This window comes from Lynx canadensis, chromosome A2 (assembly GCF_007474595.2).
Source record: "Lynx canadensis isolate LIC74 chromosome A2, mLynCan4.pri.v2, whole genome shotgun sequence".
Lineage (NCBI taxonomy): Eukaryota > Metazoa > Chordata > Mammalia > Carnivora > Felidae > Lynx > Lynx canadensis.
Window position 1 is genome coordinate 42355888 of NC_044304.2, and position 24046 is coordinate 42379933.

The 24046-nt window shown below is 37.6% G+C and overlaps 1 protein-coding gene and 1 pseudogene across 5 annotated transcripts in view; one reads left to right on the forward strand and one right to left on the reverse strand.

Moving 5' to 3' along the window:
• Positions 1-24046, forward strand: part of CHL1 (cell adhesion molecule L1 like) — a 210131-nt gene that overhangs the window by 79515 nt on the left and 106570 nt on the right. The gene's annotated exons all lie outside the window — the stretch shown is intronic.
• LOC115509495 lies at positions 15036-15132 on the reverse strand (annotated as a pseudogene).

The window sequence follows — 24046 nt, forward strand, 5'->3', positions numbered from 1 at the left end:
TCTTGCCATTATTTCCCTGGTGTCCTGTGGGCACCAAATATAATGAGAATTTGTTTCCTTGCCCTGGTAGCAACTTCCTTTGCATAAGATCTAAATTAACCACTGTGAGGTGAGTTAGGCCTTAGGGTAGTTTGGGATTATTCATGTTCCTCTGTTTTATGTTCACGTTGTAATTCCTGTTTACTTCTCCTTAATATTGCATGCGCTTCTTAAGAATTTTTTTAGTTTTGAGAAGTTTCTAGTGGCTGATGTTACCTTAAAATTATGATAATTTTTTTTATTATTTTGCAAGAAGAGAATTCATACTAAAAGCATGATCTGTAAAATTTCCTCTTTTGAGGATCTAAAATCATTTTGTATATTATATCTCATGATTTTACCAATTTAACACTAACACCTAATTAATCCCTGATGTGTATCGCAGAGGCAAGGCTAGATTCATGTTGATTTTCTTTGTTAAGTTGTTACATAAAACTCAAAACTTTTGCTTTTTGGCGACAAATATCCTCCCTATAATTTAAGGGGTATTTTGTTAAGAAAATATAAACTATTTTCCACTAACAATTAAAAGGAAATTGAGGGGCGCCTGGGTGGCGCAGTCGGTTAAGCGACCGACTTCAGCCAGGTCACGATCTCGCGGTCCGTGGGTTCGAGCCCCGCGTCGGGCTCTGGGCTGATGGCTCAGAGCCTGGAGGCTGTTTCCGATTCTGTGTCTCCCTCTCTCTCTGCCCCTCCCCCGTTCATGCTCTGTCTCTCTCTGTCCCAAAAATAAAAATAAAAAAAAAAAAAATTGAAAAAAAAATTTAAAAAAAATAAATAAATAAAAGGAAATTGAGTGATTTTTTTGAAGGAGACAATGTCACAGTTATCACAGAAATGCATTTGTCTTGATATTGTAATTTTTAGCCATGAGTTTGATTAGCTCTGCTATTGATGGTCAATTCTGAAATAATGTGTCTTTCCTATGAAAAACCTTGCTTTGCTTTTATGTCACAGCTTGTGGTTTATTCAATTCTTTTTTATGGTCTTAACACATTATATGTTTTTTTTAATATTTATTTATTTTTTAGAGAGAGACAGAGCACGAGTGGGGGAGGAGTAGAGAGTGAGGGAGACACAGAATCCGAAGCAAGCTCCAGGCTCTGAGCTGTCAGCACAGAGCCCGATGTGGGGCTCGAACCCACAAACTGTGTGATCATGACCTGAGCGGAAGTCGGACGTTTAACTGACTGAGCCACCCAGGCACCCCTCACATTATATGTTTACTCCTGCTTTACATATGTTTTGGCCCAAGACATGTTCAGTAGATACAATCTTTTGCATAAAAAAGTGGTAGGTTTCTCAAGACTCTAAATTATATTCATAAACAGTGTGGAAAATAATTTAGAATAACAAAGTATAAGATCTTCTAGAAGATCTAGCAGTGACATGGAAAATCTATTAAGAAATGATGCCTAGCTTGTACTGTCAGTACTTGGATTCAGTTCCATAATTAATTCAATTGCTCGTACAGATTCTTCTTTAACCTTAAGATTAATAAACATACCATAAATATGTGTTGCAAAATTTGATAATTATATAATCAGAGGCAGCTATAAGTCTTATAGTTTTATTTAGCACACAGAAAACAATTAAAAAACAATCTTTGGAATTAGATTTGAATTTAAATCCTGTGTCAATTACTAGCAATTAGTTTTAAGAAACAGTTCATGCAACTTCTTTTCTCATGTTCTAGAAAATAGGGGTATAAAGACATGAAACTGATTCAGGTGGTGGCCAAAATATTAGCTTAATTTACACTTCTTTAATAATCATGAGTGTTAACAGGATATTGAGTGGGACTTTGTTTTTTTTGTTGTTGTTGTTGTTGATCTCTAATCGGTAATTAGAGTTCACAGCTGAAAACAGAGATGAGCCCAGTTAGTCTTTAGTAAAAGGGAAATAAAACCTTACTAAAGAGAAAAATAAAATCTTAGGGCTGGACTCTTTCCCAGAGGCTTCCTAAGAGCCGAAGGAAGCCAAAGTTCTGCAGCCATTACCCCCACTGCCCAGATTATGCACAGAAAGATTTGGAGGCAGCTGAGGATAGTGGCTCCTTGAAATTGTTTGTGCAAATTATGCATTGTTTGTGCTAAGAGGGGCTCCCTCTATAGCACTTTTCCTTATGGAAAGCCGAGTGAAAGGGTCTGACTTAATCATGGAGCAGACTGATGTGCCTGAAAGATGGAGCCTGGCAGTGTGTTCCCTGATTGGTTACCTGAATCAATGGCGAACTTCCTGGTGTATGCCTGTGTCCACGTGGACAGAGCAGGAGATGTTTGCCGAGAGGTGGTAGGATGGGCCAGTTGAGCGGCTCATGCTTTCACCTTTGGGTCCAGCAAGGGTGCATGAGTGTCCTGTAGATTAAATGGTAAGTGGCTGGGTTGGAGCTGTCTCCTTGGTACTTCACCTAAGGGGGTTGCCAGGAGTACCTTGACACCAGCTGCAGGACAGGACCCCCTGGGATCACCAGTGAGAGGTGGAAGCGGGGGAGGGAGATGGAAATGCCAGGGACTGGTACAGGGGCTGACCCAACAGAGGATCAGGCTAGAAAGATAGTTATAATCCCAAGATGCTACAGAAAGAAGAAGAATAAAACCGGAGACTGCATTCCTCTCCTCCTTTAACATCCTTTCAAAAGTCTAAGATCTTGCCAGAAGTGGGGAAGGAGGGAGCATTTTGAAAATCAGCCTGAGTTTTAGTGATAAAAAGTGACATGATGCTTAGGTAATGACAAAATATCATATGGTGACGGGAAAGGAGAATTTGGCAAAAGAGCGTTGCAAGCAATGTTTGAGGAAAAAAATGAAATCATTTAAGGCTAATGTTCTACCAAGGTGAGGATCCTTGATCAACCAGTTTCAGCTGAATTGGAGAACTCCATGAGGCCTCCTATTTTATTTTCCCCGAATGACGACCCTTGTGCCCACTCATTATTTCTAGGCATTCCTAGGCAGAGTGGTTGTCAGGGAGATTACAGAAACTTGCTTGATACATTTACCACATGGGAAATTCTCATGAGATGAAATGAAGGGAATTTGTGAGGGTGGAGAAAAACTGTCAATTTTTTTTTTTTAATTTTGAATGGACATTGGCATAAATAGAAAGCCAGAGATGCAGTGCTGCAAAGGCTGATATATTCCTGCTAAGCTGTGGAAATCAGGAAGCACGCGATATGGTTATCTGACAAATAGATTCGGGGGAGCAGCGGAGAAAGGAAAGGGAAATCAAAGTGAACATTGATGAATGTGGAGAGGAGTATTGTGTGTTGAGCATGCATCCTGTTCTCCCTTTTAATACGCATGCTGTGTTTGAAGCCCTCTTATGAAAAGTCATCTTTCATGTTAAGTGGAGATCATGTTTTTGTGACATTTCTATTTGGTAGTCATCTCTCTAGCTATTAAAAATAGCATTGTGATAAAACACTGTTTTGATATGTGCTTACTGAAGTCATACGGTAGACATTTTCTGCAGTGTAGCAGGATTCCAACAGAACTGGGCAACTGAAATCTTTATATTCCTAAATAACATGCATATAAATAATTTTACCAATTGCTATGAATACAGGGAATTCTTGCAGCTGTTAATTACCTCAAAATGTTTATTGTTTTTATGCTTTTCCATAATATTGCTACCATTATTTAAAACCTATTTCTGTAAGCCCATGTAAGCAATGCCAAAAATATTGGGAGAATTCATTATTTACCCTTTTGAAAGGCTCCACGTGTGTCTACATTTCTGTTTTACTGTTGTTGTAATTTTTTTAGTTCCTTGTTCTTTGTGAAATTTACCCAGACTCTTCTCAGTCTTAGGGGTAATGGCAGACCTATTTCCAAGTCATGATTTTGTTTCTTTTTATTCTGACCAACACACTGTTCTTTGTCACTTCTGAATGGACTTTTGGGTCATCTTCCAAGTCTTAGGTTTAGTAATATGTGTACTTCTAATAAATTTCCACCCTTCTTTCACTTCCCTTTTCCTTTTCCCTGTCAGAGGCATTTCAAGAACACAGGCCCCTTTGGTTACAAGGTACTATTTCTTGGTTATGTGGAAACATGGAAGGTCAATTGGACATAGATTCTTCCCTTATGTAGCTTATGCAGTAAGTTAGCACATTAGCCATAACACTTTCAGTGGCAAGTAGCCCAAGGCAGGGGAGAATTTAGGTCTTTCCACTAGAAAGACTGTGGAGTTGTTTACATTCTGGAAACAAATGACAAGATCAGGTAAGAGTTTGTATTGAAATCGTTCAAAGCAGCAATCAGCACATTCTGTGGTATAAGTTCCAAAGACCATCCCAAAGGTGACCGACTGCTGGACTGCTACCCTCCACTTGATCTATCCTGTCATTCATTCATTTTCATTCATTCATTTTCATTCATTCATTCTTCCACCCATTACTTATTGAACTCTCATAATTGCCAGGCATTTGGTGCTGGGGATTTAGAGATGAATAAAAGAGAGTTCTGCCTTTAAAGGAGTTAGAGTCTAATCTGGGGAGATAACAAACAGCCAAGCCCATAAAGAAGTAAAAAAGCATCAGGGGGTGATAACTTCCTATGAAGCATAAGTGAGGTAATGGGCCACTATTACACAGGATAGCCAAGGAAAGCCTGTCTGAAGTGGTGACATTGGACCAGAGATTTGAATGAAGGGTAGCTCTGTGACTATCTGGGGAGGAGCCACCCAAGTGAAGGGAGCAGCAGGTGCAAAAATTCTGGGAAAGCATTAGCTTGACAAATATTCTAGGGCCAGTGAGGACTTCATAGCTTTTTGTTATTATTTTTTTGTGTGTGTGTTTTCGTTTTTGTTCTTTTGCTAGGTGTAAAATAGCTAGAATTTGATTAGTGGATTTTCCATGGCCAAAAAAGAGGTTTGCCCGCCTGTGACCACATAATTGCACCCTCTGAAAGTACTTTGCACCACCCTGGCCAAGGGAGAGTTTCTTGCCCAAGAACCTGAATCAATGTATTTCAGTTGAGCTGTCTTTTTTCCACAAGTATTTAAGCTCTTTAATTCCTTAGAGATAATTATCATCCCCATACTTAATTATTTTCCCCTTAGCCTCTGTTATCTCCTTTAATGCTATTCAGGAGCTGGGTTCTCCAGACCTTTATTGTTTTGCCATTAAGTGTCATCAGTAGTGGTTGGGAGCTAAATTCAGCATATTCACACTCTTCCCTGCCTATTCCCTCTCCCATTTCTTCTGTGGATAGAAAAAAAAAATTACATATGTTATGAAATTATCATATACATGAGTTTGAGGTCATTTGGTTTCTATCATAATAACTTCTTTAAAAATTTTTATCCATATTAATATGGATGTTTTTATTGTTAAATTGTAATCTGCCTTCCTGTATATAAATATTTTAAATTTATTTATTTATTTTGAGAGAGACAGAGATAGTATGAATGGGAGAGGGACAAGAGAGAGGGAGAAAGAGAGAGAATCCCAAGCAGGCTCTGTGCTGCCAGTGCAGAGCTTGATGCAGGGCTTCCACTCATGAAACTGTGAGATCATGTCCTGAGCTGAAAACAAGAGTCTGACGCCTAACCAACTGAGCCACCCAGGTACCCCTGCCTGCCTGAATTCAAACTAGAGGTGGTAGGTGGAGAGATGGTAACAAGTATGGATGTCACTCCTGTCTACTCTTGTCTACTACAAACTGTACCCCCAGATTCCTTCTGAAATCCTTCTGAGTTTTCAGGAGCATCTAAGGTATCTGCAATTGGAAAATTGTGAAGTACAGGATATATTCTGCCTTAATCAATGCATAATTTTCTCTTTATTTTTTATTTATATGAGGATTTACCCATTAGTACAAGAAATATTATGAATGTCACATTGAATTCTCTTCTTTTAAGTTTATTTATTTATTCTGAGAGAGAGAGAGCATGCGTGCAAGCATAAGTGGGGGAGGGACAGAGAAAGAGAGAGAGAGAAAGAGAGAATCCTAAGCAAGCTCCACACTGTCAGTGCAGAGCCTGACATAGGGCTCAGTCCCACAAAATGTGAGATCATGACCTGAGCCCAAATCAGTAGTCAGATGCTTAACCCATGAGCCACCCAGGTGCCCTGAATTCTTATGATTTCCGTATATAAATTTTTGTAAATATTTATTTATTTTTGAAGGAGAGACAGAACACAAGCAGGGGAGGGCCAGAGAGAGGGGGAGACACAGAATCTGAAGCAGTGTCCAGGCTCTGAGCTGTCAACACCGAGCCCCATGTGGGGCTTGAAGCCACAAACTGTGACATCATGACCTGAGCAGAAGTCAGATGCTTAACCAACTGAGCCACCCACGTGCCCCTTATGCTTTCCATACATAAACCACTGTGATCTTTGCAGTGTCTTCATTTATCATTCTTTTTTATCTAAGTAATTTAGATAGTAAATTCTGTTAGCATGGACTCTCGTCTAGGCTTCGGTGTCTAGCATGGCACTGAGCATATATTAGGTGTTTAATTCCTGCAGCAACCTGTGGGTTGGAATTATTTGCTTACTAATGCCCCTTAGATTGGAAATGGTGTGGGAATCAGTGATTTCCCAGGTTTATATGGCCATTGAATGGTAGGGCTGGGCCATGCTCTTAATCATTGCATGATTCATTATTTGGCATCATACTAACATCCTGTGGATATATTTTGCTATATCAAAATGATTTGTTATTTAAACTTTCTATTCATTGGTCAGATTTCCATTTTTAGGTTGAAAAAATAAATCCATGATTTTCAGGACAGAAGCAAATATCATATTTGTTTTCCAGTTATGTTTGAGTACTTTTAACTTCTGTATTATTTCTATTGATGTGTATTGATGACAGCAGTGGGTCCAAGTTTGCCTTATCTCTATGAAAAAAACATAAGAATTGTCTCAGTTGCTATGTAGAATGACAAAATGTTGCCCACTATAGTGAAATATTTAGTACTTTGCTGCAGAGAGAGTTACCAGATAGTTTGTATGATGTCACAAATGGAACAGTTGACACTTAGGGACCAGGTGTTTTGCCTTTTCCCAATAGTCTAACTTTTTTTGTATTCAAAAGAATATTGAACGGAAATTTAATCAACTTACTATTCTATAACAAAGAATCTTTATTTGCTGTAATTGAAAAAAAAGGCCATAACTATTACTCAAAAGGGTAGTTCTTAGTCTGAAAAGAACACTAATGTAAAGATAAACTTACATAAAAGGAAGCTCTTGTAAAATGTAAACACTATGAGCAATTATAAAGATACTATTAATTGAATATATATATTGTATGCCAGGAAATTTTCTAAGCATTTGCTCTTTTATCTCTTTTAATCCTTAAAACACTATTATTTCCTTCTAATAGATTTCTTTTTTAAAATTAGAATCTAGGGGTGCCTGGGTAGCTTAGTCGGTTGAGTGTCTGACTCTTGGTTTCAGCTTAGGCATGATCTCACAGTTTTGTGGGTTCGAGCCCCGCATCGGACTCTGTACTGACAGCACCAAGCCTGCTTGGGATTATCTGTCTCTCTCTCTCTTCCCCTGCCCCACTCATGCTATCTCTGTCTCTGTCAAAATAAATAAACTTAAAAAAAAGAAACTGAGAACTTAAAAGTTAAAAAAAAATCATGTTTTAAAAACTAGGAATCAGAGTTGGGACTGAAGACTCCTCTGGAATCCCAAGTCTATATATCACCAATTTATACCATTTTTTAAAAAAAAATATTTAAAATTACACATTCTTTGACATGATTACTTTTATAATACATTTCCCCCACTAATGTAAAGTGTTGAGGAGGTAAAGATTATGTATGTTTAACTCACCACTCTTTTTAACATATATAATATATATGATGTGTATATATTCAAGATATTCAAGAAATAGATATTCAAGAAAATGTGTTGAGTGAGAAACATCTTGAGTTCTGAATCCTGGAATCATCAAAACATTAAAAGTGTTACAGCTTTCGTTCAGAGACTTTTTGGGGGGCTGGGGTTGGGGAAGGGCAAAGTTTAGCTTGCTTGGAAGAAAGTTGAGTTTTGTAAATTTGGTGGTATAGTTATAAGTAATGGAATCCACTGACTCCATTTTCTTTGACCATGAGGCTTAAAAAAGAGGTATTAGCAAGAATCACAGAAGTCCCAGGGGGAAATTCATGATTGGAAGGGTTGTTATACACTGATCTGGAAAGGACTTCCCCAGCATCATGACAGGAAGGTTAAAGATAATGGACTCTGGTCCAATTCCAGAATATCCCACTTATTAGCTGTAGACTTGTTAAAATGACTGATCTTCTCTGTACCCATATTATCTCATCTGAAAGTTGGAGATCATAATAGTAGCTACCTTATAAGATTGTTATTATTAAGATTAAATGAATTACTTGTCAAGTTCTTAGAACAGTGCTTGGCACACAGTATTTGTTATCTAGTGTGTATTACATGTATGTTCATTTTGGGATATCACTTACTATATATGCTAAATACTTATTGATCTTAAAGAATGCATTAAACATCTGCTTGGAAATTGAAAGGTATTATTTAGTCATTAAGGTATTCACAGTCCTGGAATTAAATGATAATGTCCACATGCGAGGAACATAAAAGAATTCTGGGGAAAATTTATTTTGAAAAACAAAATAAAGAACCAGGAGTTAGCAGCTAGTGCCCAGATTGTGAAATCAGAGTTAATGGTCTATATCTGTATACATACATAGCATTAATACACTTAATTTGCCTTTTGGCAAAACAATATAGCACTGAATCCCATGTAATTTCTGGTTCTCTACCACATTTCTGGTTACGTGTTACTTTTGTCCTTTTCAGGACAAACAATTGCTTGTTTTTAAACTGCAATCACTGTACTTTCTCTTACCTTATACTGTGAAAATTATGCAAACAAGTGACATTCATAACTTACATGTTTTTATACTAGGAATTCAAAGAAAATAAATACCTTGCTTATGTGACTTTATTTCTCGATGCCAAATTTGCCTATTATTCCTTTTCCCTATTTGCTCATTTTCTATATTATCTTTAACATGACATTTGAAATTGATACAGAAAAGACAAGTAACTCAGAAGTCAATAAAGTAAGCTTCTGACATATTTATTTATTATGTGATGCAAGTATTTTGCTTTGCTCTTTCAAGATCTATCTTCTCTATAACAAGGAGTTTCATAGGTACTGTTTCCGGATTTTACATTTTTGCATGTAACGTAATTATAAGATTTAGTTACAGTGTGGGCATTAGTGTTTTAATTTTTTTAATGTTTATTTATTTTTGAGAGAGAGAGAGAGAGAGAGAGCGAGCGAGCATGAGTGGGGGAGGAGCAGAGAGAGAAGGAGACACAGAATCTGAGGCAGGCTCCAGGCTCTGAGCTGTCAGCACAGAGCCTGACGTAGGGCTCGAACTCACAAACTGTGAGATCATGGCCTGAGCCGAAGTTGGACGCTTAACCAACTGAGCCAGCCAGGTGCCCGGCATTAGTGTTTTGCATGGCAGAGCCATCGTGTGTGTGTGTGTGTGTGTGTGTGTGTGTGTGCATGAGTGCACATGTCTGTTGCAAAAAGCGTGGTTACTCCACTACTTCCTCAGCTCATGACTGAAACCCTTGTTCTAATTCAAGGAATAAATAAAGAGCTGTTTGAAATTATAATAATGGGTACTTTATTCATCTTCTCTGTGGAAATCAGCTCAGGAAGCAAATTAAAATTGTAAGGCTATCCAAAACAGAATTATTTTTGTGTTTCAACTGCTACGTAATTGAGCCCCACCTTCTATAATTTTAAATTCTTGACATTTTCTCATGGGACGGTTTTTCATACAGCCCTTAGGAGATTCCACTAAAATCATTTACTAGATATTGCAGTTCCTCCCTCAATCCCCACTGCGCTAAGTGGCGACGATTCTGGTAGCTGTCATGTTTGGAAAATACCATGATGCCACGAGTTAATTTCATACCTGTCATGAGATCTTTGCATGAGATCCCAGGGGGCCTTTCAGTGTGTCACAGTTCTGCAAGCCATTCGTTAGTTCCTTTCAAAGCAATGACCCATGGCCAAGAGATCTTGTCGCAACACATGGCGACACCTGTCACCAGGTTTTGTGATTGGCATAAAATTAACCTGTTTTCCTCTTTGATTTGCTGCTTTTTAAATAATATCCATAAGAAGGACAAGAAGAAATTGTATTTGAAAAGCATTTACTGTCACTTTCAAGAAGCATAATGGTAGATTTGGGATTCTGGACCTAATGAATAGAACCATTTCCTTGTAGAGATACACACACAGTTATTCAATAAAGGTGATATTTTTGTGAAGTTCTGAATGGTAGTCTGAAAATCTCAGATAGGAGTCGTGTTTCAGTATTCGAACTCCATCAGGGATTGGAACAAAGCAAGAAATGACATTATTTTGAATCTTGTTATGGAAGAAAAATCCAGGGAGCTTGGATTTCAGATATGAGTTTGCCCTTAGCTTTCAAATGGTTTCAAGCAACTTGAGATTCCTCTGATATCTTTGTATATTTCTCATGCCCGGATCTTAATATTATTATGGAGAAGTGCATAAAATGGACCTCTAGAATAACATTTAGAGTTATGACAGATATCTGAGAAAAATAAATTAATGGTATTTAGCCTTTAGGTCCTTAGCAATTTATCAGTTACTTTTAAGGATAAGGACAGAGAAGAAAATAGGTAACTGCTTATCTGTGCCTTTCTACCTCACTGAAACAGTATAACTATTTTGATCGAATTATTTTTCTATGGAGAAAGTGTCTGTTTCCATGTATTACCATAATATACTTTATCTTCCTACCAATTTTTAACTCCTTAAAATGTATAACTGTTGTCTTTCCCTCTTCTTGATTAAGTTAAATGCTTTTTAGATTCTTAATATCCAAATACAGTAAGAACAAAGATGAATGTAGTCATTTCTTTTCTTTTTTTCTCTCTACCAATTCTCAGGACTAAATGGCATTGTTCTTCTCCAATCCGTACTGGTTGCTCTGTATTCTGGAGTAATCAATTTTTCCTGGCGTTTCTTAAATGGTCTTTATTATTCAGTGAATTCCCTTTGAAAGTATAAACATTAGTCCTTGTTGTATGGCCTTAGAAATTGATGGCTGCTGTTCTCAAAGGATGGTGGACTTGGGATGATTGAAAGTGCAGAGCAAAGAGCTGAACTAAAACAATGGAATCTGGGGAAGATGGTACTAGAGACAAAGAGAGACGAGGACAGCAATTGTGAAATAATCTGAAGTAGGGATTGGGGATTTAAAGCCTGCTTAGATGTGATTAATAGATGCTGTAAAAATGAAATGCTGAGCCAAGGGGATAAAATGCACTTGAAAAGTCCCTTGAAAATGTGTTAATGCCTTTACTTGGCAAGCATTTTTTTTTCATACTGAGTATAACACCATTATATGAAAATACAGATTTTTTTCCACATTATCTAGTGTTTTTTTTTAAGTGCTGATTATGGTTATGTTGGAATAAAATCAGGTTTCTACTAGACAAAAAGAAAACAAACAAAACAAAGAGACCTTTACTGATACTGCATTGGTCTTAAGGCCTATCTTTGCTAAGTCAGGATAAAGGTAAAATGTAAAAATAAAACAAATGTTTAAAAATGTTGCTGGTAAACTAAAGGTATTTATTTTAAAGCTAACAACAGTGATGGCACTTTGCACCTAAAGAATGAGAGATTTTGCATGTAACTGAAATAAATACCTTTTCACTTTTGACATGGCTGGTATCTAAACTATTTTCCAAAAAGTATGTCAAGAAAATTGAAAATCATTCCTTTAAAAAGATAAAAACAACAATTTGTGGCAAATCATTTTATTATTAAGAGCAAACTGAGAGGGGTGCCTGGGTGGCTTAGTCAGTTGAGCATCCGACTTCAGCTCAGGTCGTGATCTCACAGTTCATTGAGTTCGAGCTCCATGTTGGGCTCTGTGCTGACAGATCAGAACCTGGAGCCTGCTTCAGATTCTGTGTCTCCCTCTCTCTGTTCCTCTCTCCCTCACGCTCTTTCTTTTTCTCTCAAAAATAAGTAAACGTTAATTTTTTTTTAAAAAGAACAACCTGAGGACCTATACAATAATTTAGATAGCATTAAAATGCTGAAACATTTTTATAATAGGCAAAGCTGACTCATAATTGCTTCTGATATTTTCACTACATGTGAGAAAGATCTTAGAAAGACACCTGAATCTGTCTAAAGGGCAGCATTTAAGAATGTACAGAAAGGCCAAGAGTCAGGAGGTGCTACCACTGTAAACCATCACTTTGACTACAATAAAGAAAATCACTTTTTATATGAGGAGTCACTGAAGGGTAAAGAGATGACCTGGAACTTATGTTTGTGGTTGATGTTTAGTTTAATAAATACTCTCCTCTGCTCTTCTGACTACTAGATTGGAAATCTTTCCTCCCTGGTTTTATGAGTTTTATGAGCAATATTAGCAAAGTGCTCCTGTTAATACACACACACACACACACACACACACACACACACACACACACACTAAAATTACTGGCTAGAGAATTTTCCAATTAACACTGTCACAATCTAACCCAGATGTTCTCAGCTGGATTGCTTTTGTGCCCCTCTCTCGCAGACAACACCTGACAATGTACAGAGATATTTTTGATTGTCACGATTTGGAGGAACGGGTGCCTCTGGCCTTTCCTGGATAGAGGTCAATGATTCTTCTAAAAATCCTTTAAGGCACAGGGTGTATCTCACAATAAAAATTTATTCATTCTAAAGTTTGAATAATGTTCATGTTGAGAAACTCTGTAACCAGTTTAAGTAGCTTAGTCTCCATAGTAATTTTTCAGTATTTCAGAATTATTCTTTGTTTCTACCTCTGCACCCTAGGAAATTTTCTAGGAGCTTGGGATGAATCAAGAGTGCATAGAAAGGGGACTCCTGTATAAGTGTTCAGTCCTGTGCTAGCTTGTAAAGTTCCTTGCTTGACTTCAGTACAGTGCTTTGCCATTAGCATTTAATGTCAAAGTCACCCTGTTAGGGCCACCATCTCTTATAAATTAGGTTGCTGGTAAAATTGTGATCAAGCTTGTTCTCCTGGACTACCAGGGCCCTGAAATCCTCCCTTTCTTGTTGTTTATCTCAGGCCTTGATCATGCTGCTTATGCCTCTCTGCGTCTTGACCACATCATCTATCCAACTCATCAGTAGAGTCCTGTGATGGTTAATATTATGTGTCAGCTTATCTGGGCCGTTGTGCACAGATATTTTGTCAAACATTATTGTACATGTTTCTGTGAAGGTAGATTTTAGATAAGATTAACTTTTATATCACTGGACGTTAAGTGCATGTGTGTGTGTATTTATATACAGGTAGATACAGATACACACACACCCTGGTGTTTCTGTGGAGAATTCTTATTAATAAAGGTCTATTTCATCTTGGTACAGTGGCCCTGTGGCTTTTATATTCAGCAATTCCTGTACTCTCCCACAGAAGTCCATAGAAACTTTTGTATCTCTCCAAGTCTTCCATTTCCTTGTTGATCTTCTGCTTAGTTGTTCTATCCATTATTGAAAATGAGGTATTGGTCGTTAACCGTTACTATTGAATTGCCTATCTCTCCCTTCAATTTTGTCAGTTTTTGTCTTGTGTATTTGGAGGGTACAAAATGGTACCTCTATCTAATGGTAGATTAGATTTGGTTACTTTTTCCAAGTATTTGTATGTTTTTTTCCATCCTTTTACTTTCATCCTATAAACATCTTTGAATCTGAAGTTTTTCACTTATAGACAACACAGAGTTGGGTCATTTCATTTAAACTATCTGGCAATCTCTCTTTTTAATTAGAATATTAAATCTTTTATATATGTATTTTTTAATTTTTTGTAATGTTTATTTATTTTTGAGACAGAGAGGCAGAGCATGAACGGGGGAGGGTCAGAGAGAGAGGGAGACACAGAATCTGAAACAGGCTCCAGGCTCTGTGCTGTCAGCACAGAGCCTGACTCGGGGCTTGAACCCACAGACCGTGAGATCATGACCTGAGCCGAAGTTGGATGCTTAACTGAGCCACCCAGGCACCACTATATATTCATTTTTAAAAAATATAATACCTTTATTTGAGCTATTACAATATAGGAAAGCTAGTTAATTTAAACGCTAGCTAGTTTAGCAAAGCTAGTTGAGTTAAAATGCTTAACCGACCGAGCCACCCAGGCGCCCCGTAAATCCTTTTATATTTAATATAATTATTGATGTAGTACAATTGTCATCTATTATTTTGCTATTTTTCGTATATGCTTATATTTTTGTTTTTCTATTCTTTTACTTTTTTCTTTCATTTTAAATAAATATTTTTCTAGTGTATCATTTTATATCCCTTGTTTCTTTTTCTGTATTTAAAAAAGTATTTTCTTAGAGGTTCTGCTAGGATTACAGTTGGCATCTTACCTAAACCAATCTAGTTCATAGAAATCCTAAGTTACTTAAATGGTATATAGAAGCTTTGTTCCAATATATCCCTGTTATCTTCTCTGTCGTTTGTGCTTTTATTGTTATATAAATTATATCTTTATATAATGTTTATCTTTTTTTAAATTTTTTCTACAATTTTTAAGTCGGCTCCGTGCCAAATGTGGGGCTTGAATTTATGACCCTGAGATTGAGAGTTGCATTTTCTACCAACTGAGCCAGTCGGGTGTCCCTTGCCATTGTCTTTTAATCATATAGAAGAGAGTTACAAAAAACACATATAATTTTTTTTTTTTTTTATATTTTGTTTACTAGTGTTCTCTATTTTGTGTGTATGTAGATTTCGGGTTCATATCTAGCATCCTCTCATTTCAGCTTGAAGGATTTACTTTGATGTTTCTTATAGGGCAGATACGCTAGGCAACACATTCTCTTAGATTTTGCTTAGCTGGAAATGTATGAATTTCTCCTTAATTTTTAAAAGGTAGTTTTCCTGGATATAGAATTCTTGGCTGACCATTAGCACTTTGAGTAAGTCATCCCACTGAAAAATATGGAAGACTGTTGTATGTCGTCCTCATACAAGGGCCATGGTAATCTTCTCTGTATCATTTCAGTTGTTAGGCTGTGTGCTGGTAAAGCAAGGACTTTGGATCCCTCCGTACTACAGGAGAAATGAGGAAAACACGAAGGAAGCCACCTCTGTCCTTCTCTACTTTTTAAAATTTTTTGCATTAACTTAAATTAAGTTTTATATTATTGCGTTTTATTTTATTTTTTTTATTTTTTTCAACGTTTATTTATTTTTGGGACAGAGAGAGACAGAGCATGAACGGGGGAGAGGCAGAGAGAGAGGGAGACACAGAATCGGAAACAGGCTCCAGGCTCTGAGCCATCAGCCCAGAGCCTGACGCGGGGCTCGAACTCACGGACCGCGAGATCGTGACCTGGCTGAAGTCGGACGCTTAACCGACTGCGCCACCCAGGCGCCCCTATATTATTGCATTTTAAAGAGCGCACGTGAGTGGGAGAGAGGGGCAGCAGGGAAGAGAAAGAGAGAGACACTGAGGATCTTAAACAGTCTCCACGCTCACTGTGAAGCTCTGTCCCACGACCTGGGATCATGGCCTGGGCCAAAATCGAGAGGTGGATCCTCAGCCAACTGAGCCACCCAGGCACCCTTGTCCTTCTCTTAATATAAATCCTCCCTTTGCTACTTCTCACCTATTTCACGGAATATGATATGTAGAATGCAGCACCTCCCAAGGAAACAAAAGATTGTTATTTTCTGTCCAGTGATCTAAGTGTAAGTCCCACTATCTGGGCATCTGATTGTTTTGTAACAACCTCTACTCAAACTCTTTCTTTGGATTTTAGTTTTCTACTTCCTCACGTACTACAGTACCATTCCTTTCACATAATTAATACATCTCTCACTTGACCTGGTGGTTTTCATTCATGGGAAGGAGATACACTCCTTTCATTTAAAGGAAATATTATTATATTTATTTCATAGGACACTTAAATGAGAGCTAATCAGCAGCGTTTAGTTAAGTGGGATTTAAACACTTATTGTGTACCTATTATCTTAAGCTTTGGGTTAAGATCAAGTGTATTGGATACATATTATGTTCCTGGTACTTTGCTAGGTAGTGGGGATACATTAGGGAAATATCAGTCCCTGTCCTTATGGGGCTTACCAACTTTGGAAGAGCCAGAGGGGGAAGAAAAGAACAAATAGTAAACAAAAGATATCACTGACAAGCATTTTGTTCATCAGGCACGAAGTTGTGAGGGAATGATGGGGATTACATAGGATTAGTGAGCTAACAAGGGCTGTGAGGTGGCATTTAGTATATGTGCTGCCGAAGCGAGCACTCTGAGGTGGCATTTAATGTGAGCTCTGAGGGGCGCCTGGGTGGCTCAGTTGGTTAAGCGTCCGACTTCGGCTCAGGTCATGATCTCCCAGTCCGTGGGTTCAAGCCCCGTGTCGGGCTCTGTGGTGACAGCTCAGAGCCTGGAGCCTGTTTCAGATTCCGTGTCTCCCTCTCTCTCTCTGACCCGCCCCCCTCATTCAAGCTCTGTCTCTCTCTGTCTCAAAAATAAATAAACGTTAAAAAAATTTTTTAATGTGAGCTCTGAGTAGTAAGAGGATGTCAAAATAAAGATATGAATGAATTAGTGTTGACTTATTTCTTAAGGCACACAAAATTTGTTGGTGTGAATAGATGAGCATTTTCTGACATACTGATGTACTTATCTACCTGTAGATGTGAACCACACTGAAGTGTTTGTGTGGAAATCATTAGGACTCTGCCAAACGAATTGCAAAGTCTGGCTGATTTTATAACGAGTATGTAGTCCTACCAATGTAATCCAATTTACTGCTATGATGACAGCATAAAAAGTGGACCATTACAAAACCAAACGTGAGATTTGCAGTCATTTAAATATCCCATGTGTCAAGAACTAAGGATTATTACAGGAACCCAACATGTTTATTTCTACCTTCCTAATGTTGCATATCACCGAAGAGATGGCAATAACCAGAGAAAGTTGCTCAAAGGAAAATACTCACCTGATGTGTTTTAAAAAACGAAGAGAAATAATGTTTGTCTTAAGGATGGCTTGTCTCTCTAACTTTGGTAGGCCCAAAGACATTACTCAGACCTTTCTGATTTGTCTATAAATTTGAACTGGATTAAGATACCCATTTTAAGGTGGGCATAACAGTGGATAAGCTCATTTGTATTATGGATAGTTATATGCAGTTGTGGTAACAGGGAAAAAAAAACCCTATAAACTTCTGAGTATGTAGATTGATTTATAATTTCATTGGGCGTGGATAATGAAATTAAATGTAAAATATTGCAGAAGATAGACTGTGATTCTTTTATCAATCACAGTTTAATTTATGCTCATGAATGTTTTCGGTTTAAACAGAAATCCTAAGTAAACCATTTGGCATATACTTGCATTTTAAAGGCACATTGACTGGGGTGCCTGGGTGGCTCAGTCAGTTGAGCCTCCAACTCTTGATTTCGGCTCAGGTCATGATCTCACGGTTCCTGAGATCAAGTCCTGAGTCATGCTCCACGCTCATAGCACAGAGCCTGCTTGGGATTCATTCTCTCTCTCTCTCTCTCTCTCTCTCTCTCTCTCTCTCTCTCTCTGTCTCTCTCTCAATCTCTCTCTCTCTGCCCTACTGTGTCTCTTTCTCCCCCTCTCTCCCTCAAAATAAATAAACATTTAGAAAAATTGAAGGCAAATTTGCCTACTGGAAGTAAGAGGCTGTTTTGCAAGCATCACTGAAATATTAATTCGAATAAAGGTTCCAGTATGAGGTCTTCACCTTTTATGCTAGATGCCGGAGCAAGTCAAAATGGCATCTGCAAGTCACACGTTTTGAAGAAAGGCAGAATTCTATAAAAAGGTAAGAGATGAATTACAAAAAAAGCAGTTGTCATTTGATAAACAAATTATTGCCGTTAAGTGACTTGGGCATTTCAGTGAACTTTGAAGAGGTCCCACTATTTTTTTTTTTTAATGTTTGTTTATTTTTGAGAGAGAAAGAGAAGAGCATGAGCTGGGTAGGGATAGAGAGAGAAGGAGACAGAGGATCCGAAGCAGGCTCTGTGCTGCCTGGAGAGAGCCTGATGCCCTGATGTGGGGCTCAGACTCACAAACTGTGAAATGATGACCTAAGCCGATGTTGGATGCTTAGCAGACTGAGCCACTCAGGTGCCCCCCCCCACCCACCATTTTCTCTGCAAATATCACTGGCCTTTAAAAAGTAGTGTTACCAGAGAAGCCAAAGTATATTTCTATGCTGCATTTAAATAATTGAGTACAAAATTCAGTACAGTCAGATAATTACATGGAGCCAGAGAAGATGATCATTTCAATTATTTCCTTAATTTTCCTTTGACACGTAGTAGTTGAAAATCAGTCTCAAAGGTCCAGGTGTGCTCTGGATTGCAAGCCTGACGCCCCCACAGTAATTTTGGACAAGTTATTTTGACTCTACTTTTGTTTACTCAGCTGTAAAATGTGGATGGTAACCCGGGTCTTCTATGGTTGTTGTGACCATGAACTGCAATATTCTATGTAACCCACATGTAACATAGTCATTGCTTGATAAATATAGCCTTATTATTAGCAATGTTTATTTCCTCGAGAAGTGGCTTGAAAACTCCCCATTTTGCCTTGCTCCTGTAGTCACTAATTATGAACAAATTGCAACATTGCACTGGTGCTAGAGGTAGGAAAGGAGAACGTTTGCAGTGAGCAGGAGCAGCATTTTGGGTCCTGTGTTGCCACCTTACAGTTTTCCCTGTTATGTTTCTTTCTGGCAATTTTTTTCTCTTACTTTCATAATGGAGCATAATTAGAATAAACAACAAAATTCACACTGAAGATCATTCATAGAGTTCATCACCCCCTGTTTTATAAGTCCGGTTTTAGGATATTTCCATCTAAGGAAAGGACTCTAAGGACTTTCCCAAGTCCCCTGAGATAGCCACGCATGCCCGATGCTGGATTACAGCACACAGTTTGTCTCCTGCTTGGTACTTACCACAAAGACTTCTTTTTTGTTTGTTTGTTTGTTTGTTTGTTGGTCTTTTGTCTTTCCTATCATTGAAATGTAAATTCTCTTATGTCAGTGCCAAAGTCTGTCTTGTTAACCCCTCTCCCTGGACGCTAGCTCTATGCCAGGCACATATGGACACTCACTGTGTAGTAGTAGATGTTGATGATATTATCTTTTTCTTCAAACCATAATTCTCAACTGGCACATTTACATCTTGAATTGTCTTTCATTTTCTCTTGTATGTACTTGTGCAAGGTACTAAACACATGTATTGAAGTAATGGAAATGTGCTTTGGAGAAGATGAGCGAGCCATTTATTTGTGATCGTAGAATCAGTCCTAAAACTTCAGCTACGGAGATTATAAGTGCCTGTCTTTGATTTGCTATAATCAACCATTTAGATTATGTTTATAACACATGGAACTAACGGGAGTTAATAACATTCTTTATTGGTGTCCATTAGCTCACTTTTTTTAACTTGGATTCTGACCGAATTATCTCCTCCTCAGTATACAGGAGAAAACAAACTAAATTAAGGTGCCCAAGTCAGTACATTTAATACAGTGTAGTATATTTTCCATCAGAAACTTGGTTACTACTTCAAGATTTAACCTTATTTTTCCATTAGAGGGTGATAGTTTATCTAGTATCTCCTCTAAGTCCAATCATTGTGTTAGATTCTTGCAAATTTTAGATTCAAACACGTGTAGAATTTACATACAAAATTTACATACACATATATACAGTTTGTGATATAGCCATAAGGTAATTAGCAGTTGGTTACAATTTGCTGCTAATGAGGTCAAGGGTACAGACTTACTGTTCCTCTGAGTATATATTTTGGCCCAGTTCCATTTCTGCAGATTTTACTCTGACCCCTGGGCTGCTGTTTCAAAATTGCTGATTGTCACTGGAGGAGGTCGTTTAGGAGGATGTGAGTGGTTCCCTGCTGACCCTGCACCTCTACTGGTCAAGGCTCTCAGCATTTCCCTGACAAATGGCATGTGTGGTGTGTTTTATCTTTGTATTCTCTTTATGTCAGGCTTTGTCCACAGGGATGAACATTAAAAGTTTTTTTAAATCAACAGGATCTAGAACATCATCTTTATATAGAGAAAGAAGCTTATTATTCAACAAAGCTTGAGATGAGCTTGATTGTGAAACTGAGGAGTATTTAATAGTTGTTTGCTATGTTCCATCCTTTTGAAAACCTTTAATCAATACCTCTTCCATAACATCAAATGACATGGTGAAGTGTGATTTAGGGGAAAATGTGTGAATTAGAATCCTAGGATTCAGGCAAAAAGAAAAAAAAAAGATAGATGGAATAGGGAGTCATCATTTATTTTGCTTTAATTTCTTGGTCTTTAAGAAAACACTATTCTTCATTTAAAAGGGAGTTATGGAACAAATATAGATATAATACTTTGGAGATTAAAAACGCACTTGCTGTGAAGTTTCTTTCTTTTTTTCCCTGAAGACTTGAGAACTTGGTATGCTATTTAATTCTTTAAATGTACTATGGATACTGTTATTTAATCTTTGAATTTTTTTTCTTTGCTTCATCTTCTTTTATGGATTAAGAGGCTTTATTCTGAAACTAACTCAAATAGGAGAAATGTAATAAAACCTAACTAAAAAAACAAAAACATTTATAGCTGATTCTCATTATTCATGGTAGTTGTGTTCTATAAAGTTATCACAAATACTAAGTAAATGCTGAACCCCGGATCCTGGGGAAATACAGGCTTCGGTTTCTATTAGCTTCTGGTCACAGCATTTCAGTCAACTGATCAATGCATAACTCTGTTTTAAGTATGTTTTTATGTAATCATTTATTTAATGTATATTGTTTATTCATTAATATTGGACTCAGGGCCAACAGCACTGTAACTCATTCCTGAATGAAATGTGATACAAATGTTTTCCCCCCAAGACATATCATATCATAGCCTTCTTGCACTTAGGAACACCAGGCAGTGCTTTCACAATGCTTTTAAACAGCAAGCCATTTTAAATAGCAAAATCACCAATAAAAAGCCTAAAAATGAGAAAAACTAAATAGATCATGAATAGGACTCTCATGTGCAGTATGGGAATTAAAAAAAGAAGGTAGAGAATCGCCTTGTTCAACTTCGGCTGAAACAGGTGTGTTAGGCAACTTAAATTTTTCTGTGCCCTGTGCATAGTTTGTATCTGACCTTAAAAGTGCTGTGAGGGGGCGCCTGGGTGGCGCAGTCGGTTAAGCGACCGACTTCAGCCAGGTCACGATCTCGCGGTCCGTGAGTTCGAGCCCCACGTCGGGCTCTGGGCTGATGGCTCAGAGCCTGGAGCCTGCTTCCGATTCTGTGTCTCCCTCTCTCTCTGCCCCTCCCCCGTTCATGCTCTGTCTCTCTCTGTCCCAAAAATAAATAAACGTTGAAAAAAAAATTTAAAAAAAAAAGTGCTGTGAGTACTGATTTGAGGGCGATAGGTTAAATTTAGCTACTAGGTAAATTTATAAATATGGTGTCTGCAAATAATGAAGACCAGCTGTATAAGCATTTTAGGTTAGAAAAGAGAACTAGTTGTTCTCAGTCACTTAATGAGCCAATTAAAGACCATGGCTTAGTGTTTGCTTTCTTCTCTTGATTTCTTATTTGATTATTTGAGTGTCAAATTCTAACCAGTCATTCCTGACTAACATAATTTGGGAAGAAGCCATGCCTTGCTCGCTTACCACTTTCAACCCCTGGCCCTATACCTGGAGTACAGTAGGCATTCAGTTAAATCTTTTCAAGGTTGTATGAACCCCTTCCTTCATTTGTAAGAGGAATTTTGTGGAATTGCTATAAACATTAAATGTCATTAAGGTGAGTACACCTGTAACCACACGCAAAAATGTTAGCTATGATGATCATTGTAAATTATTTTTAATAAGAGTAACTCTTATTTGTATTGATTTATAAATGATATTATATAGATTAATACATTAATATAAGACCTTTTGTGAAAGGAAGATTACCTATTTAATACACATTCATTTTTTTTTTGAATCTTTATTTTTGAGAGAGAAAGAGAGAGAGAGAGAGCAGGGGAGGGGCATAAAGGGAGACACAGAATCTGAAGCAGGCTCCAGGCTCTGAGCTGTCAGCACAGAACCTGATTCGGGGCTCAAACTCACGGACCGTGAGATCATGACCTGAACCAAACTTGGACGCTTAAACTACTGAACCACCCAGGTGCCCCAATACACATGTAAAGTATAAGTCATTTATTTAGTAGGTCCCTTAAGGCAAGGGCAGGAGGATAGATTTGTTAACAAAGGAAACTGTTGATTTTTCAGTTGCTAAAGAAGAATGACTTTTGAATCTTTTTATCTCCTGGAAATATAAAATATAATCTTATAATAGCATCAGACACATCAGCCTAATTCTATTCCCTTATTTTTATAGATATTTTTTACCTGCATCTCATTTTTATTTTCACTTGCAGAGCAAATTGAATAAATGAACTATACAGTTTTCCTCATGTTGATTTTGGTTTTATTTCTCCTTTGTTCTTTAGAGGGAATTAAAGTGTCTAGGAGTGCGGAGGCAGCCCTACCAGCCTGGCCATATACTTGGTTTTCTGGTAACAGCTGTTTTAGGCCCATTGGTATAAATTTACTGTATAAATAATTTGGTTCATAGAAGTGATCAAGTAGTAAACAAATTCTGAACATTGGCATCTTCAGTTAATAGTATATAATTACTCTTCAAATAAGAGATTTTTAAAGGACATCTTTTTCTTCCTTTTTGAAATATTGACTTTTTGAAATATGAAATATGAAAATTTTTGAAATATGAAAAAGATCCATATTTGCACTGGCTGCCTTAGAAGTGTTTGGTCTGTGCTTTTTCAAAATGATTGTCAGCAAACATAATGAGCCTTGGACCCATCCAGTAGCTTTGCTAACATATGTCTGCAGAAGGATTTTTAACATCCTGCTGACTGTGCTGGTCCTGTCGAGCCTCACAGCAGGAAAATTGTCTTTTGCAGCTCAGCTTATGAATATAACCTTTGCATGTTTGAAAATACTCCTTCTGAGGCAGGATTTATACTTATGCCTTGATTCCAAGTGCGTATTTTGATATCAGTGTTAAACAGGAGACAGAAGAGCTGACAGTGATTCCACTTGCACTTCTCATTATGTTAAAACTATCTGTTATCAGTATCTCATTCTTTATTGGATTTACTGCTTTGTATAAGCTCTGCAAATGATAAAGGTGTTTCTTACAAATTCACATTCCAGAAATGCTGGCTCTGTATTTTAAGTACTGTAAACATATCTAAGTGGCAGACATCATTTTCATTAAAAATGCTTTAAGTCAGGGGTGCCTGGGTAGCTCAGTTGGTTCAGTATCTGACTTCGGTTCAGGTCATGGTCTCACAGTTCATGAGCTTGAGCCCTGTGGGGAACTCTCTGCTCTCAGCACCGAGCCTGCTTTGGGTATTCTGTCTCCCTCTCTCTCTGCCCCTCCCTCCCTTGTACTTGCTCTCTGTCTGTCAAAAATAAACATTAAAAAAAATGCTTTAAGTCAGGACCATAAAAGGGTGTATTGTTACCGCCAAGAGGGCAGCTATTGCTTGAATGGGAACCTAATCTTTTAGGCCCCGATGGGGCTATCTGTGATAAGTACACATATTTAATCACAGACTTTTGTTTGCCTCTATCATGTATTTATTTAATTTGCTATTTTACGTATGGAAGTCAAGAGTCAGCTTTTATAGTCATTTAGAACACCCTTTTAAAATAATTATTTTCTAAAAATAAAATTTTTATATTAGAAACACTGTCTGCAGCACCACAGTGGAAATTAATAGAGCCAACATAATTAGTAAGTTTGATTCACCATGCCCCAGGAGGTAAATCTTGTTAAGGGGAGACCTTGATGTTCTTACCTAAATGAAGTACCAATGTTTTTTAATGATTATTATCAACCTGA